Below are 14,115 nucleotides of genomic sequence, written 5' to 3'. Positions count from 1 at the left end.
GAGGTTTGCTCATCACTCGGTAGGAGTTTTTAAACTTAGGCGAGCATTGGGCTGCAGCTAAGCCCCCGAGTGTGAGGTTTGCTCATCACTCGGTAGGATTTTTGAAACTTCGGCGAGAATTGGGCTGCAGCTAAGCCCCCGAGTGTGAGGTTTGCTCATCACTCGGTAGGATATTTGAAACTTAGGCGAGCATTGGGCTGCAGCTAAGCCCCCGAGTGTGAGGTTTGCTCATCCCTCGGTAGGATTTTTGAAACTTAGGCGAGCACTGGGCTGCAGCTAAGCCCCCGAGTGTGAGGTTTTCTCATCACTCGGTAGGATTTTTGAAACTTAGGCGAGCATTGGGCTGCAGCTAAGCCCCCGAGTGTGAGGTTTGCTCATCGCGCGGTAGGATTTTTGAAACTTCGGCGAGCATTGGGCTGCAGCTAAGCCCCCGAGTGTGAGGTTTGCTCATCACTCGGTAGGATTTTTTTCAACTTAGGCGAGTACTGGAGTGCAGCTAAGCCTCCGAGTGAGAGACTTGCTCATCACTCGGTAGGATTTTTTCAACTTAGGCGAGTACTGGACTGCAGCTAAGCCCCCGAGTGAGAGACTTTCTCATCACTCGGTAGGATTTTTTTAACTTAGGCGAGTACCGGACTGCAGCTAAGCCTCCGAGTGAGAGACTTGCTCATCACTCGGTAGGATTTTTTCAACTTAGGCGAAACGGATTCGCAGCTAAGCCTCCGAGTGAGAGACTTGCTCATCACTCGGTAGGATTTTTGAAACTTAGGCGAAATGGATTCGCAGCTAAGCCACCCACTAGGGGATTTCAGAAACAAACATAAACAATCGACAATCATTTTCATAAGATTGTAAAAACTCTTGCCTTTGATAAACAAACTACAAAGGCGCTTCTTATTACATCTCAACAGACTGAGTGTTTAGGTATAAAAGGGGCGGAGCAGCTCCGCATTCCAATCGCGCGGCTCGTCTTTCTTGTGCTCGACGTCGTAGAGGTGGTATGCTCCATTGCGGAGTACTCTGGTGATAACGAAGGGGCCTTCCCAAGAGGGAGCAAGCTTGTGTGGTTTCTGCTGATCCACTCGGAGAACCAAGTCCCCCTCTTGAAATGCTCGACCCCTCACGTTTCTGGCATGGAATCGACGTAGATCTTGCTGATAGATGGTCGATCGTATCAATGCCATCTCTCTTTCTTCTTCCAAGAGATCAACTGCATCTTGTCGTGCATGTTTTGTTTCTTCCTCTGAGAATAGCTCGACTCGAGGCGCATTGTGGAGCAAGTCACTCGGAAGTATAGCTTCAGCTCCATAAACCAAGAAAAACGGGGTTCTGCCAGTCGACCAATTGGGAGTTGTCCTCAATCCCCACAATACTGATGGAAGTTCGTCGACCCAGGCTCCTGCTGCGTGTTTGAGGTCACGCATTAGTCGGGGTTTCAATCCTTTGAGAATCAATCCATTTGCTCTTTCAGCTTGTCCATTCGACTGGGGATGGGCAACTGAGGCATAGTCGACTCGAGTACCTTGTGAAGCACAGAAAGTTCTGAACTCATCAGAGTCGAAGTTTGATCCGTTGTCAGTGATGATGCTGTGCGGAACACCATATTTGAATGTTATCTCTCTGATGAAGCTGACAGCAGTGCTGGCATCAAGGTTCTTGATAGGCTTGGCCTCAATCCACTTGGTGAACTGGTCGACTGCTACAAGCACATGAGTGAATCCACTCCTACCAGTCCTCAGAGGTCCAACCATGTCGAATCCCAAACGGCAAAGGGCCAGACAAGTGGAATGGTCTTCAGGGCCGACGCAGGCTTGTGAGACATGTTGGAGTAAAACTGGCAACCTTCACATCTGTCGACTATTTCTTGTGCCATCTCATTTGCCCGCGGCCAGTAAAATCACGCTCGGTATGCTTTGGCCACAATGGTCCGAGAGGACGCATGATGACCACAGATCCCCGAGTGGATGTCATTCAGGATCACTCGACTTTCTTCAGGCGTTATGCATTTCTGGCAAACTCCAGTCACACTTTCTCTGAACAACTGTCCTCTTATCACAGTAAAGGCTTTAGATCGACGGATGATCTGTCGAGCCTCTTCTTCATATTCCGGAAGTTCCCTTCTAAGAATGTATGTGATATATGGTACTGTCCAATCGGGGGTGATGACCAAAACTTCCATGATCAAGTCGACCACGGCTGGAATCTCGATTTCAGTCGGATCGATGGCACTCTTCGGCTGTGGGGGCTCTTCAGTGAAGGGATCTTCTTGAACTGAAGGTGTTTGAATATGCTCCAGGAAAACATTGCTGGGAACAGTTTCTCTGTTTGAGCCTATCTTTGACAGATCATCGGCCGCTTGATTTTTCAATCGAGGGATGTGAGATGGAGCTCTAATCCCTCAAATCTCTTTTCTAGTTTTCTCACCGCATTGCAATAACTAGTCATAGATGGGCTTATGATATCTCACTCCTTCATTACTTGATTGACCACCAAATCTGAGTCGCCATAGACCATGAGGCGACGGACGCCGAGTGAAATGGCCATGCGCAACCCGTACATAAGTGCCTCATATTCAGCTTCATTGTTGGAGGAGTCAAAGTGAATCTGGAGAACATAGCTGAGTTTGTCACCGCAGGGGGATACCAACACCACCCCAGCACCGGAACCATTCAGCATCTTGGACCCATCGAAGAACATGGTCCAATGCTCCGAGTGGATTTGGGCTAGAAGTTGTTGTTTGATCCATTCGACGTGGAAATCGGCTATTGCTTGGGACTTGATGCCCTTCTTTGCCTCAAATTTGATGTCCAGGGGAAGGAGTTCAATCACCCACTTTGCCACTCGACCAGTTGTGTCTCTGTTGTTTAGAATCTTTGATAATGGAGCGTCGCTGACGACTGTAATGGAATGATCAGAGAAGTAGTGTGCAACTTTCTTCGTGGTCATGTAAATCCCATAAACAAGCTTCTGATAATGTGGATATCTTTGTTTCGACGGAGTCAGAACTTCAGAAACATAATATACCGTGCGCTGAACTTTATAGGCTTTTCCTTCTTCTTCCCGCTTGACCGTCAATACTGTACTGACAACTTGTCCAGTGGCTGCAATATAAAGCAGTAAAGGCTCTTTGCTGATTGGTGCAGCAAGCACCGGCTGGGTGGAAAGCAGGGCTTTGAGCTCTGCAAATGTTGCGTCAGCTTCGGGAGTCCACTGGAACTTATCAGACTTCTTCATCAGTCGGTAAAGAGGCAATGCCTTTTCACCGAGGCGAGAAATGAATCGACTCAAGGCAGCCAAACAACCAGTAAGCTTCTGGACATCGTGCACACGCACAGGGCGTTTCATCCGAAGTATAGCACCAACTTTCTCTGGGTTAGCGTCGATCCCTCGTTCGGAAACGAGAAAACCGAGTAACTTTCCGCCAGGCACTCCGAATGTGCATTTTGATGGATTAAGCTTGATATCATATCTTCTGAGATTGGCAAAGGTTTCAGCAAGGTCAGCCAATAGGTCGGAACCTTTACGTGACTTGACCACAATGTCATCCATGTATGCTTCCACATTCCGACTGATTTGAGTGAGCAGACACTTCTGGATCATCCTCATGAATGTGGCTCCGGCGTTCTTCAAGCCGAATGGCATAGTGACATAACAAAAGCATTCGAATGGAGTGATGAAAGCCGTTTTTATCTCATCGGGACCATACAGTCGGATCTGATGGTACCCGGAATAGGCGTCCAAAAAAGACAAACGCTCACACCCCGCAGTTGAGTCGACGATTTGGTCGATGTGGGGGAGAGGGAAATGATCTTTCTGGCAAGCCCAATTGATATGCTTGAAGTCAATGCACATGCGAAGTGAGTCGTCCTTCTTGGGGACCATGAAAACATTGGTGAGCCACTCGGAGTGGTAGATTTCACAGATGAACTCAGTTGCTAGGAGCCGAGCCACTTCCTCGCCGATTGCTTTTCTCTTCTGGACGGCCGACCGTCGAGATGTTCCTTGACTGGTTTTACCTTTGGGTCGACTCGCAAACGATGCTCAGCCAGTCCCCTGGGTACACCCGGCATGTCAAAAGGTTTCCATGCAAAGATGTCCCAGTTCTCACGGAGGAACTGGATGAGCGCTTCTTCCTATTTGTTGTCGAGTGTTGACGATATATGGGTCGGAGCAGCATTGGGGTCGGTCGGGTGAATATGAATCGGCTTCATTTCCCCTGACGACTGAAATGCAGAGTCTGTGGCAGGCTTCTTGGCTCGCAGCAAATCACTCGGATTTGCATTCTTCTGATACTCTTGCAGTTCTACTACTGTCATCTGTGCATCGACAATTTTTGAGCCCTTTTGGAAGCACTCTTCTGCCTTCTGCCGATTGCCAGTAACAGTGATTACTCCTTTAGGACCGGGTGAGGGAGTCCTGGATTAGGGGGTGTTCGGATAGCCGGACTATACCTTCAGCCGGACTCCTGGACTATGAAGATACAAGATTGAAGACTCCGTCCCGTGTCCGGAAGGGACTTTCCTTGGCGTGGAAGGCAAGCTTGGCGATATGGATATGAAGATCTCCTACCATTGTAACTGACTTTGTGTAACCCTAACCCTCTCCGGTGTCTATATAAACCGGAGGGTTTTAGTCCGTAGGACAACATACACATCAACAATCATACCATAGGCTAGCTTCTAGGGTTTAGCCTCCTCGATCTCGTGGTAGATCTACTCTTGTACTACCCATATCATCAATATTAATCAAGCATGACGTAGGGTTTTACCTCCATCGAGAGGGCCTGAACCTGGGTAAAACTTCGTGTCCCTTGTCTCCTGTTACCATCCGGCCTAGACGCACAGTTCGGGACCCCCTACCCGAGTTCCGCCGGTTTTGACACCGACATTGGTGCTTTCATTGAGAGTTCCTCTGTGTCGTCGCCGTCAGGCTCGATGGCTCCTACGATCATCAATAGCGATGCAGTCCAGGGTGAGATCTTCTTCCCCGGACAGATCTTCGTCTTCGGCGGCTTCGCACTGTGGGCCAATTCGCTTGGCCATCTGGAGCAGATCGAAAGCTACGCCCTGGCCGTCAGGTCAGATTTGTAAGTGTAAACTACACGGATGACATCCGCGGGGACTTGATCTTCGACGGATTCGAGCCATTGCCGAGCACGCCGCACTGTCACGACGAGCATGATCTAGCTCTGCCACCGAATAGTGCCCTGGAGGCCGCACCCGCATCGGCTCCGACCCTTAATTCGGAGCCAACTGCGCCGATCGAGGATGGGCGGCTGGACGCCACCCCGGGGGCTGCGACCCCAACGGCGATTGAGCCGAACACCAGCCCCGTACTTTGCGAGACTTGTGACTCCAAGGAGCCGGACTCCTCTCCGGACTCCGAACCCTCCACGCCCCTGCCAATCGAATCCGATTGGGCACCGATTATGGAGTTCATGCCGCGGACATCTTTCAGCACTCGCCTTTCGGCGATATCCTGAAGTCACTGAAGTCTCTCTCTTTATCAGGAGAGCCCTGGCCGGACTATGGTCAGCGAGATTGGGATGCGGACGATGAAGAAATTCAAAGCCCACCCACCACCCACTTTGTAGCCAATGTCGACGATTTAACCGACATGCTCGACTTCGACTCCGGAGACATCGACGGTATGGACGCCGATGAAGGAGACAATGAAGAACCAGCACCTATTGGGCCCTGGAACGCCACCTCGTCATATGACGTATACATGGTGGACGCACCAAAAGATGACGACAAGGAGCGGAAGGACGCACCGAAGGCTTGTTCCCTCGAAAAGCAGTCAAAGCAGCGACGCAAGCGCCGCCCCAAATCCCGCCTCGACAGAAATAGCGATCACACAGACCCAGCGCTGGAGCAGGGCGAACCTCTGCCCGAACAACGGCAATCCGGATAATCAAACCGAACAAACAAATCCTATCAAGGATAATGGTCCGGACGACATAACGCCGGACAGACACCCGGAGCAACAGACTGCGCGTAAAAGGCTTGTTGCCATCGCGAGGAGCCTGAAAAAGCAGAAGCAAAGGTTCAAGGCCGCGCAAGACACACTCCAATTCAGATGGAGTAAAATACTCAGCACTGCAGCAAGGTACAGCGACAATCGCCCCTCCAAGAGCTACCCAAAGCGGAAGCTGCTACCCGAATTCGATGAGGAGGCCTCGGGACCCCCACAACCAAATATCGAAGTAGCCACCTGGTCGGATAGACGACCCCTCTACCAATACAGAGCGGCATACAACGCCGCTCACCATACAACACGCAACCAATGCGAGGGCTCGCACCCAAAGGACGGTGTAACAAGATCCATCTATGGACCACGCAAGTGCGCCCCAGCATACAATGCAATACAACAAACATCCGAACAACGCAGTACACCCAGCTACAGGGGTGCCGCACACCCCCTATGTTTCACCGATGAGGTGCTGGACCACGAATTTCCAGAAGGATTCAAGCCCGTAAACATAGAGGCATACGACGGAACAACAGACCCTGGGGTCTGGATTGAGGACTACATCCTTCATATCCATATGGCTCGAGGAGATGATCTCCACGCCATCAAGTACCTACCCCTCAAGCTCAAAGGGCCAGCTCGTCACTGGCTCAAAGGCCTCCCCGAAAGCTCCATCGGAAGTTGGGAAGAGCTCGAAGACGCCTTTCGGGAAAATTTTCAAGGGACTTATGTCCGACCTCCGGATGCGGACGATTTGAGTCATATAACTCAACAGCCTGGAGAGTCAGCCCGAAAGCTCTGGAACAGGTTTCTTACTAAAAAGAACTAGATTGTCGACTGTCCGGACGCCGAAGCCTTAGCAGCTTTCAAGCATAGCGTCCGTGACGAATGGCTCGCCAGACACCTCGGCCAAAATAAGCCGAGAACGATGGCCGCATTAACAAACCTCATGACCCGCTTTTGCACGGGGGAGGACAGCTGGCTAGCCAGATGCAGCACCAGCGACCCTAGTACATCTGAAGTTAGAGATGGAAACGGGAAATCACGGCGCAACAGCAATAACAAACGCCGGAATAAAGAAGACAACACGAAGGGCACGACAGTAAATGCCAGATTCAAAAGCTCTCGGCCAGGTCAAAAGCCGCCTAAAGGCACCAGGGATGAACTGTCCAGCCTCAACAAAATTCTGGACCAAGTATGTCAGATCCATAGTACCCCTGGTAAACCTGCTAATCATACCCAGAGAGAATGTTGGGTCTTCAAGCAGTCCGGCAAGCTCAACACCGTACATAAGGGGGAGGATACACCAAGTGAAGATGAGGATGAGCCTCCCAAGCAAGACACGGCGGAACAAAAGAAATTTCCACCAGAAGTCAAAACAGTAAACGTGTTACACATAATCAAGGAAAAAACAATACGGCACTCCCAGGAAAGTATACCCAAGTGCCTATCACTACGAAGTCCTGCCACTGGTCATCTCAACCGATCACTTTCGACCATCACGATTACTCAGCAAGTATCCGACACGCAGGATGGGCTGCCCTGGTATTAGACCCAGTAATTGGCGGATATCACTTCACAAGGGTCTTGATGGACGGCGGCAGTAGCCTAAACCTAATATATCAGGATACAATCCGCAGGATGGGGTTAGACCCAACACAAATTCGCCATAGCAATACTACCTTTAAAGGAGTAACGCCAGGCCCAGGGGCTCGTTGTACGGGCTCCCTCTTACTACAAGTTATATTCGGCTCCCCCGATAACTTCTGTCACGAGCATTTAACTTTCCACATCGCTCTGTTTCAAAGTGGCTATCAAGCACTGCTCGGACGCGAAGCTTTCGCTCGCTTTAATGCAATACCGCACTACGCCTCCCTCACACTCAAGATGCCCGGTCCACGTGGCATCATTACAGTGCACGGAAATATCAGGCGATCTCTGCGTGCCGAAGAGAGTGAGGCTGCCTTGGCCGCCACACACTAAAGGCGCCCGGACAAATGAAAGCATCCAATAGGTCGTCAAGACCTCAGATACAACTAATCAAGTCCGGCGCCGCTGTTTATACGGAAATAAGTGGTCACACCCCTATTTGTCAATACAAGGGGCTCAATGCGCGCAGACAAGTGGCAATTTCTTATCATCTTGAATTACACATGGTTTCTTTAAAAACTATCTTTTTGCATGACAGCTTTTTCACTTAACTTCCTCTCTTTTACAGACGATCATCGTGCTACACCCGTCCAGGATACGGCACAACGGAGACACATGCGCAGATGTGCAGCTGGGACCCGCTCCAAGGATTCTTTTTAGATTAAGACCCTGCGTAAACCTTTTGACTGTCTCTTGTTGATACATATCCACCGTTGAGAAGGATGCTGACGTCTTGGCATGTGGCCACGCCAGAACAATGCACGTACCTAGACACAAGGGGCTTCTTACAAAGGCCATTATTTAGGCCCGATTTATACCACAAAGACCGAATACCTTAGGGAGTGTTCGGCGTCGCGAGTTTGGCCCTATATGCATTAGCTCCGAATCATTGTCTTTGGTCAAATGTTGGGTTTGCCCGGCTCTTGTGTTTTGGTGCCTTACGTTTCGCTTTACCGGCTAAGGTAGCACCAGGAGAACTACTGCGATTGTGCCCTGGTTCATCCGGACGAGCACCTCAGTAGAGAAAGCCGAAAACTGACTGTCATGATATAGCGTGAGACTGGTCAACCACTCAATGACCTATGGGAATGTTAGAATTCCTCCGCCTTAACGAAGGGCCATTTTCCGGCCAGGCATGTACGCACCCCGGAACCGGGAGAGTGCGGAGCCACCAGGGGCTATCTAGTAGCCCCACTGTCAAACTCCTATGGCTAAGTGAAAGTGCTAAAGCATTATATTCTGGTTGCCTCGCTCGCTCCGCCATCACCTCCTTAATAGGACCAAGACGTTGGGTTAAGTGTGAATGCGTGTTTTTGCGGGCACCTCCGCATTATATGCGTGGGGGCTGAAGCCAACGACTGCAATCTTTTAGGTTATACACATGTATACATAAACGGCCGCCCAGGAGACATCATATTACTTTCAGGAAAAAGTATAAAAATAGCCTTATAATTTTTTTAAAGCATTTCGCTTACAATGAGATTACATATCACTCAAACATAATATTTTTTGAGCACTGGGTCTCTATCAAACAGGCACCCTCAAGAACTTCTTCAAAATAGTGCTCAGCAGCCTTTCGACCTATAGCCGAATCCCTCGCTGCAACATTGGTAGCATCCATCTCCGCCCAGTATGCCTTAACACGGGCAAAGGCCATCCGTGCGCCCTCTATGCACGCCGACCTCTTCATCGCATTAATGCGCGGCACCACGTCAAGGAACTGCTGCACCAAGCTAAAATAGCTGTTCGGTTTTGACCTTTCCGGCCATAACTGATCCACAACAGACCTCATGGAGAGTCCGGACAACCTATTAAGTTCGGCCCATTCGGCTAATTGGTCAGTCAATGAAAGTGGACGCTCGGGAGAATGGAATTGTCTCCAAAACAGCTGGTCTACTCCACGGTCCGTCGGACCCTGGAAGTACTTGGCCGCATTGGTAGCGCTCGCCGCCAAATCCATATACACATCCTCCGAACTCCACAGCCGATCCAGAGGGGCATACCATGGATCTACGAATTTCCTCCGCAACATAAAGGATTTCCCAGCTACAATATCCCCGGCTTCCCGCAGCTCCTCCTTCTTTGCCCTCATAGCAGAGCGGAGATCCTTTTTTGTCGCAGCAGCCTTTTCAAGGTCCGATGCCTTCGCCTGGTTTTCTTTTTCAAGAACCCGACAATGGTCGGCGGCGGCTTTTAATTCTATAGCCATCTTGGCCATCTTGTCTCGGCTCTCGCCATGCGCGGCCTTCTCGGCTTGCAACTCTTCGGACGCCTTCAAGGCAGCCGCATTACCCAACCTCGCTTGTTCCTTGGCTCGGGCAAGTTCTGCCCGCAAGGCTTCAACAGTGGCAGCTCCATCTGCAGTCACAACATATTAAAGATGCTGGCATCATACTGCTCTTCCTATTGTGGCGTTTACCAGATAATGACACTTACCCTGTGCCTCGTCAAGCCTTTTGTTAACAAGCTCGATGTCGGCGTCTGCCGCATCCAACTGCCGTTCTAAATGGGCAAACTCGCTAGTCCGGCTAGCCACCGGAGCTTCCATCACCTGCACATAGAGGCAGTATGGTTATTGCCTGGGAATATGATCCTCTGTTTGTCGTCATTTCTGAAGACAACCAGAGTCTCAGGGGCTACTATATACACAGGGCACACCTAGCATGTGCAGGACTACCATACATTCTTTTACGTACCTCAAAGCCTGTCAGTAGACTCATAAAAGCTTCATGCAATCCGCTTTCGGCGGACGATATTCTCTCCATCACCGTATTCATCAGCACACGGTGTTCATCTGAGATGGCCGCTCGCCCACCAACTCCCTCAGAACATCCGATCGCACACTAGATGGTGCCGGACTCTTTTGTCTGCTCTCTTCGGGAGCCGGACACTTGGAGCTTCGGGGGTCAATGGGATTATCTTCTGGCCTCACCGGACTCGGAGAGGCCCTCCGCGATGACACTTCAGGGTCGCCCGCTTCCGGAGCGGAGGAGTACGGAGGAGGCATTTCGCTCTCCATCATCTCTGGAAGAAGCTCCCCCGAAGACGAGCTCATTTGAGAGGGGCTAAGGCCCGAACTGCAAAAATATATGCGGTGGTTATCTTCTCAGAGGAAAAAGATGGGATATCTGTACTGTTAAAGTATTTTGGGTCACTTACGACTCGCGGGAGAATTGATCCCCCCGCGGACTTCTTGCGGCAACGACGCCCCCCAAGGTAGGACCCTCTGTGGGTGACTTCTTCTCCCGTTTGGAAGCTTCGGCTTCCGAATCCCCGGGCGCAGTCCTTTTCCTCTTCTGGTCGTCTTCCTTCATGGAGACACTCGCTCCTTCGGTTAGAGTGGGCAGCGTTGGGGGCCCGCGTCCGCCCGCATTATCCTCCACGGTATCTTCCTTCAAGGGCTCCGGGCAAGGTGCGGTCTGGAGCATCTTTTCCAATACCGGATTTTCCAAACCCTCAGGGAGGGGGGCCGAACACCGAATCAACTTCGCCTTTGTTAGCCAGTCCTGGTCAAAAAGCAAACTCTCAGAAATAACTTCGTAACAAAGTAGAGAAAGTATGTTCGACCGGAAGATGCCTTACCTATTCGGCGGTGCGGTTACTACTCAGGCCCACGTCCTCGGTGATTTCCGGACACTCCGTCTGAGGTCCGAAGAACGACTTGTACATCTCCTCGTGCGTCAGGCCGAGAAAATTTTGAATAGCACGCGGTCCCTCAGGATTAAACTCCCACAGGCAAAGAGGCCGGCGTTTGCAAGGCTGGACTTGACGAACCAGCATAACCTGTATCACCGCGACCAAACTGAAATCTCCATTGAAGAGATCTCGAATGCGGCCTTGCAGTATAGGCACGTCCTTGACTGGACCCCAGCTCAGACCTCTGCTGATCCACGGCATCAGCTGTGGTGGGGGGCCCGAGCGAAACACAGGGGGGCCGCCCACTTGGCACTTCTAGGAGCCGTGATGTAGAACCACTCCTGTTGCCACAATTCAGAAACCTCTGGGATGGAACCTTTGGGCCATGGAGCTCCCGTCATCTTGCATATTGAGGCACCTCCACATGCTGCATATTGCCCCTCGACCAGCTTCGGCTTCACTTCAAAGGTCTTGAGCCATAGGCCAAAGTGGGGGTAACCCGGAGGAAGGCCTTGCACACGACAATAAATGTCGTGATATGAAGGAAGGAGTCCGGAGCTAGATCATTAAAATCTAGCCCGTAGTAAAACATCAGACCCCTGACGAAAGGATCTAGGGCAAGGCCTAGACCTCGGAGGAAGTGGGAAACAAACACGACGTTCTCGTTGGGTTCAGGGGTGGGGACGGCCTGCCCTCGGGGAGGCAGCCGATGCAAAATCCCGGCGGTCAGATATCTGGCCTCCCTCAACTTCTTGATGTCTTCTTCCGTGATGGAGGAAGGCATCCATTGGCCTTGAAGGCTAGATCCGGACATGATTGAAGGTTCGGGGCGCCTGACCTGAACTTTGGGCGTTTGAGCTTGAGGTGGGGGAAGGATTCGATTGAGCACGGGAGGGAAAAATAAAAGCCTTGTCCCCTTTATAAAGAGGGTGAATATCAAGCGTCCTCTCCGTGTCCGTTTGGACTTGCCTATAATCTAGGAGTCCTGGAAGCGGTTGGGTTACCCACGCCCGTATTGATGAGAATCCCGGGATAAGGGGACACAATCTCTGCTTTAACAAGACGTGCCAAGGAAACCGCCTCGCATGACGCGCTGAGGTGGGATAATGAAACGACTCGGATAAAGGCTTGGCCGTGGTGTGACACGCTACGGAATACGTCAGCAGATTAGATTGGTGTAAATATTATTCTCTCTATGGCAATATGTGGAAACTTATTTTGCAGAGCCGGACACTATCTTCGTGTTTGAAATCTTCTATGAAGTATTTGGAGGAGGAACCCGCCTTGCAATGCCGAAGACAATCTGCGTGCCGGACTCATCGTCATTGAAGCCTAGTTCAGGGGCTACTGAGGGAGTCCTGGATTAGGGGGTGTTCGGATAGCCGGACTATACCTTCAGCCAGACTCCTGGACTATGAAGATACAAGATTGAAGACTCCGTCCCGTGTCCGGAACGGACTTTCCTTGGCGTGGAAGGCAAGCTTGGCGATACGGATATGAATATCTCCTACCATTGTAACCGACTTTGTGTAACCCTAACCCTCTCCGGTGTCTATATAAACTAGAGGGTTTTAGTCCGTAGGACAACATACACATCAACAATCATACCATAGGCTAGCTTCTAGGGTTTAGCCTCCTCGATCTCGTGGTAGATCTACTCTTGTACTACCCATATCATCAATATTAATCAAGCAGGACGTAGGGTTTTACCTCCATCGAGAGGGCCCTAACCTGGGTAAAACTTCGTGTCCCTTGTCTCCTGTTACCATCCGGCCTAGACACACAGTTCGGGACCCCCTACCTGAGATCCGCCGGTTTTGACACCGACACCGGGCATCTTCAATTTGAGATACACGTAACATGGTCGAGCCATAAAACGTGCATAATCGGGCCTACCCAGAATAGCATGGTAAGCACTCTTGAAATCCACTACCTCAAATGTCAACTTTTCCTTGCGATAGTTCTTGGAATCACTGAAAACCACGTCAAGGGCGATCTGGCCGAGTGACGGGGCTTTCTTGCCAGGAATAACGCCATGGAAACTCATGTTGCTTTCACTAATCTTGGACATCGGAATGCCCATTCCCTTCAAGGTTTCAACATAAAGGATATTCAGGCCACTGCCACCGTCCATCAGCACTTTAGTCAGTCGAGTGCCTTCAACTACCGGGTCGACCACCAGTGCTTGCCTCCCAGGGGTGGCTATATGAGCTGGATGGTCTGACTGGTCGAATGTGATGGCAGTCTGAGACCACTTCAGATAACTGGGTGTTGCAAGAGCAACCATGTTTACTTCCTTGTTAATAACTTTCAACCAACTTTTGCTTTCAACATCAGCAAAAAATCATCAGTGTGGAATTGACATTGGGAAAACATCATCATCTTCCTCCCCATCCTCACCTCCGTTCGACTCCTTTTCCTTCTCCTTGGGTTGTTTCTCTCGGAACTGCTGGATAAGGAAACGACAATGTCGAGTGGTGTGTTTAGGGTAAATGATGTTCCCCTCTTCATCTTTTTGGTATGAATATGGCATGGTAAGTCCAACACATCATTCCCATCTTTATCCTTAACTTTTTTGGGAGCCCAGGGCCCCTTGGGCTTTCCTTTGAACTTTCCTTGGGTAACAGCTAAAGCTTCACCAGGATCAGCTGGTTCAGCCTTTCGCTTCTGTTTCCGACTGGAATTCCCTCCTCCGGTTTCTTGGGCGACTGTTTTGTGCTTGCCACTCCGGAGTCGGTCTTCCTCTTCACCATTAGCATATTTGGTGCCAATCTCCATCATCCGAGTCAGAGTCTGTTGGAGTAAATAGCCATGGGTAGCCTAGCCGTCTTCCCCTGGCCCTTCTGAAAAAATTACGAG

Source organism: Triticum urartu, chromosome 1A, assembly GCF_056163025.1.
Source record: "Triticum urartu cultivar PI428250 chromosome 1A, HENAU_Tu73, whole genome shotgun sequence".
Lineage (NCBI taxonomy): Eukaryota > Viridiplantae > Streptophyta > Magnoliopsida > Poales > Poaceae > Triticum > Triticum urartu.
The sequence above is the reverse complement of the archived record's forward strand: the minus strand, read 5'-3'. Positions refer to the sequence as shown.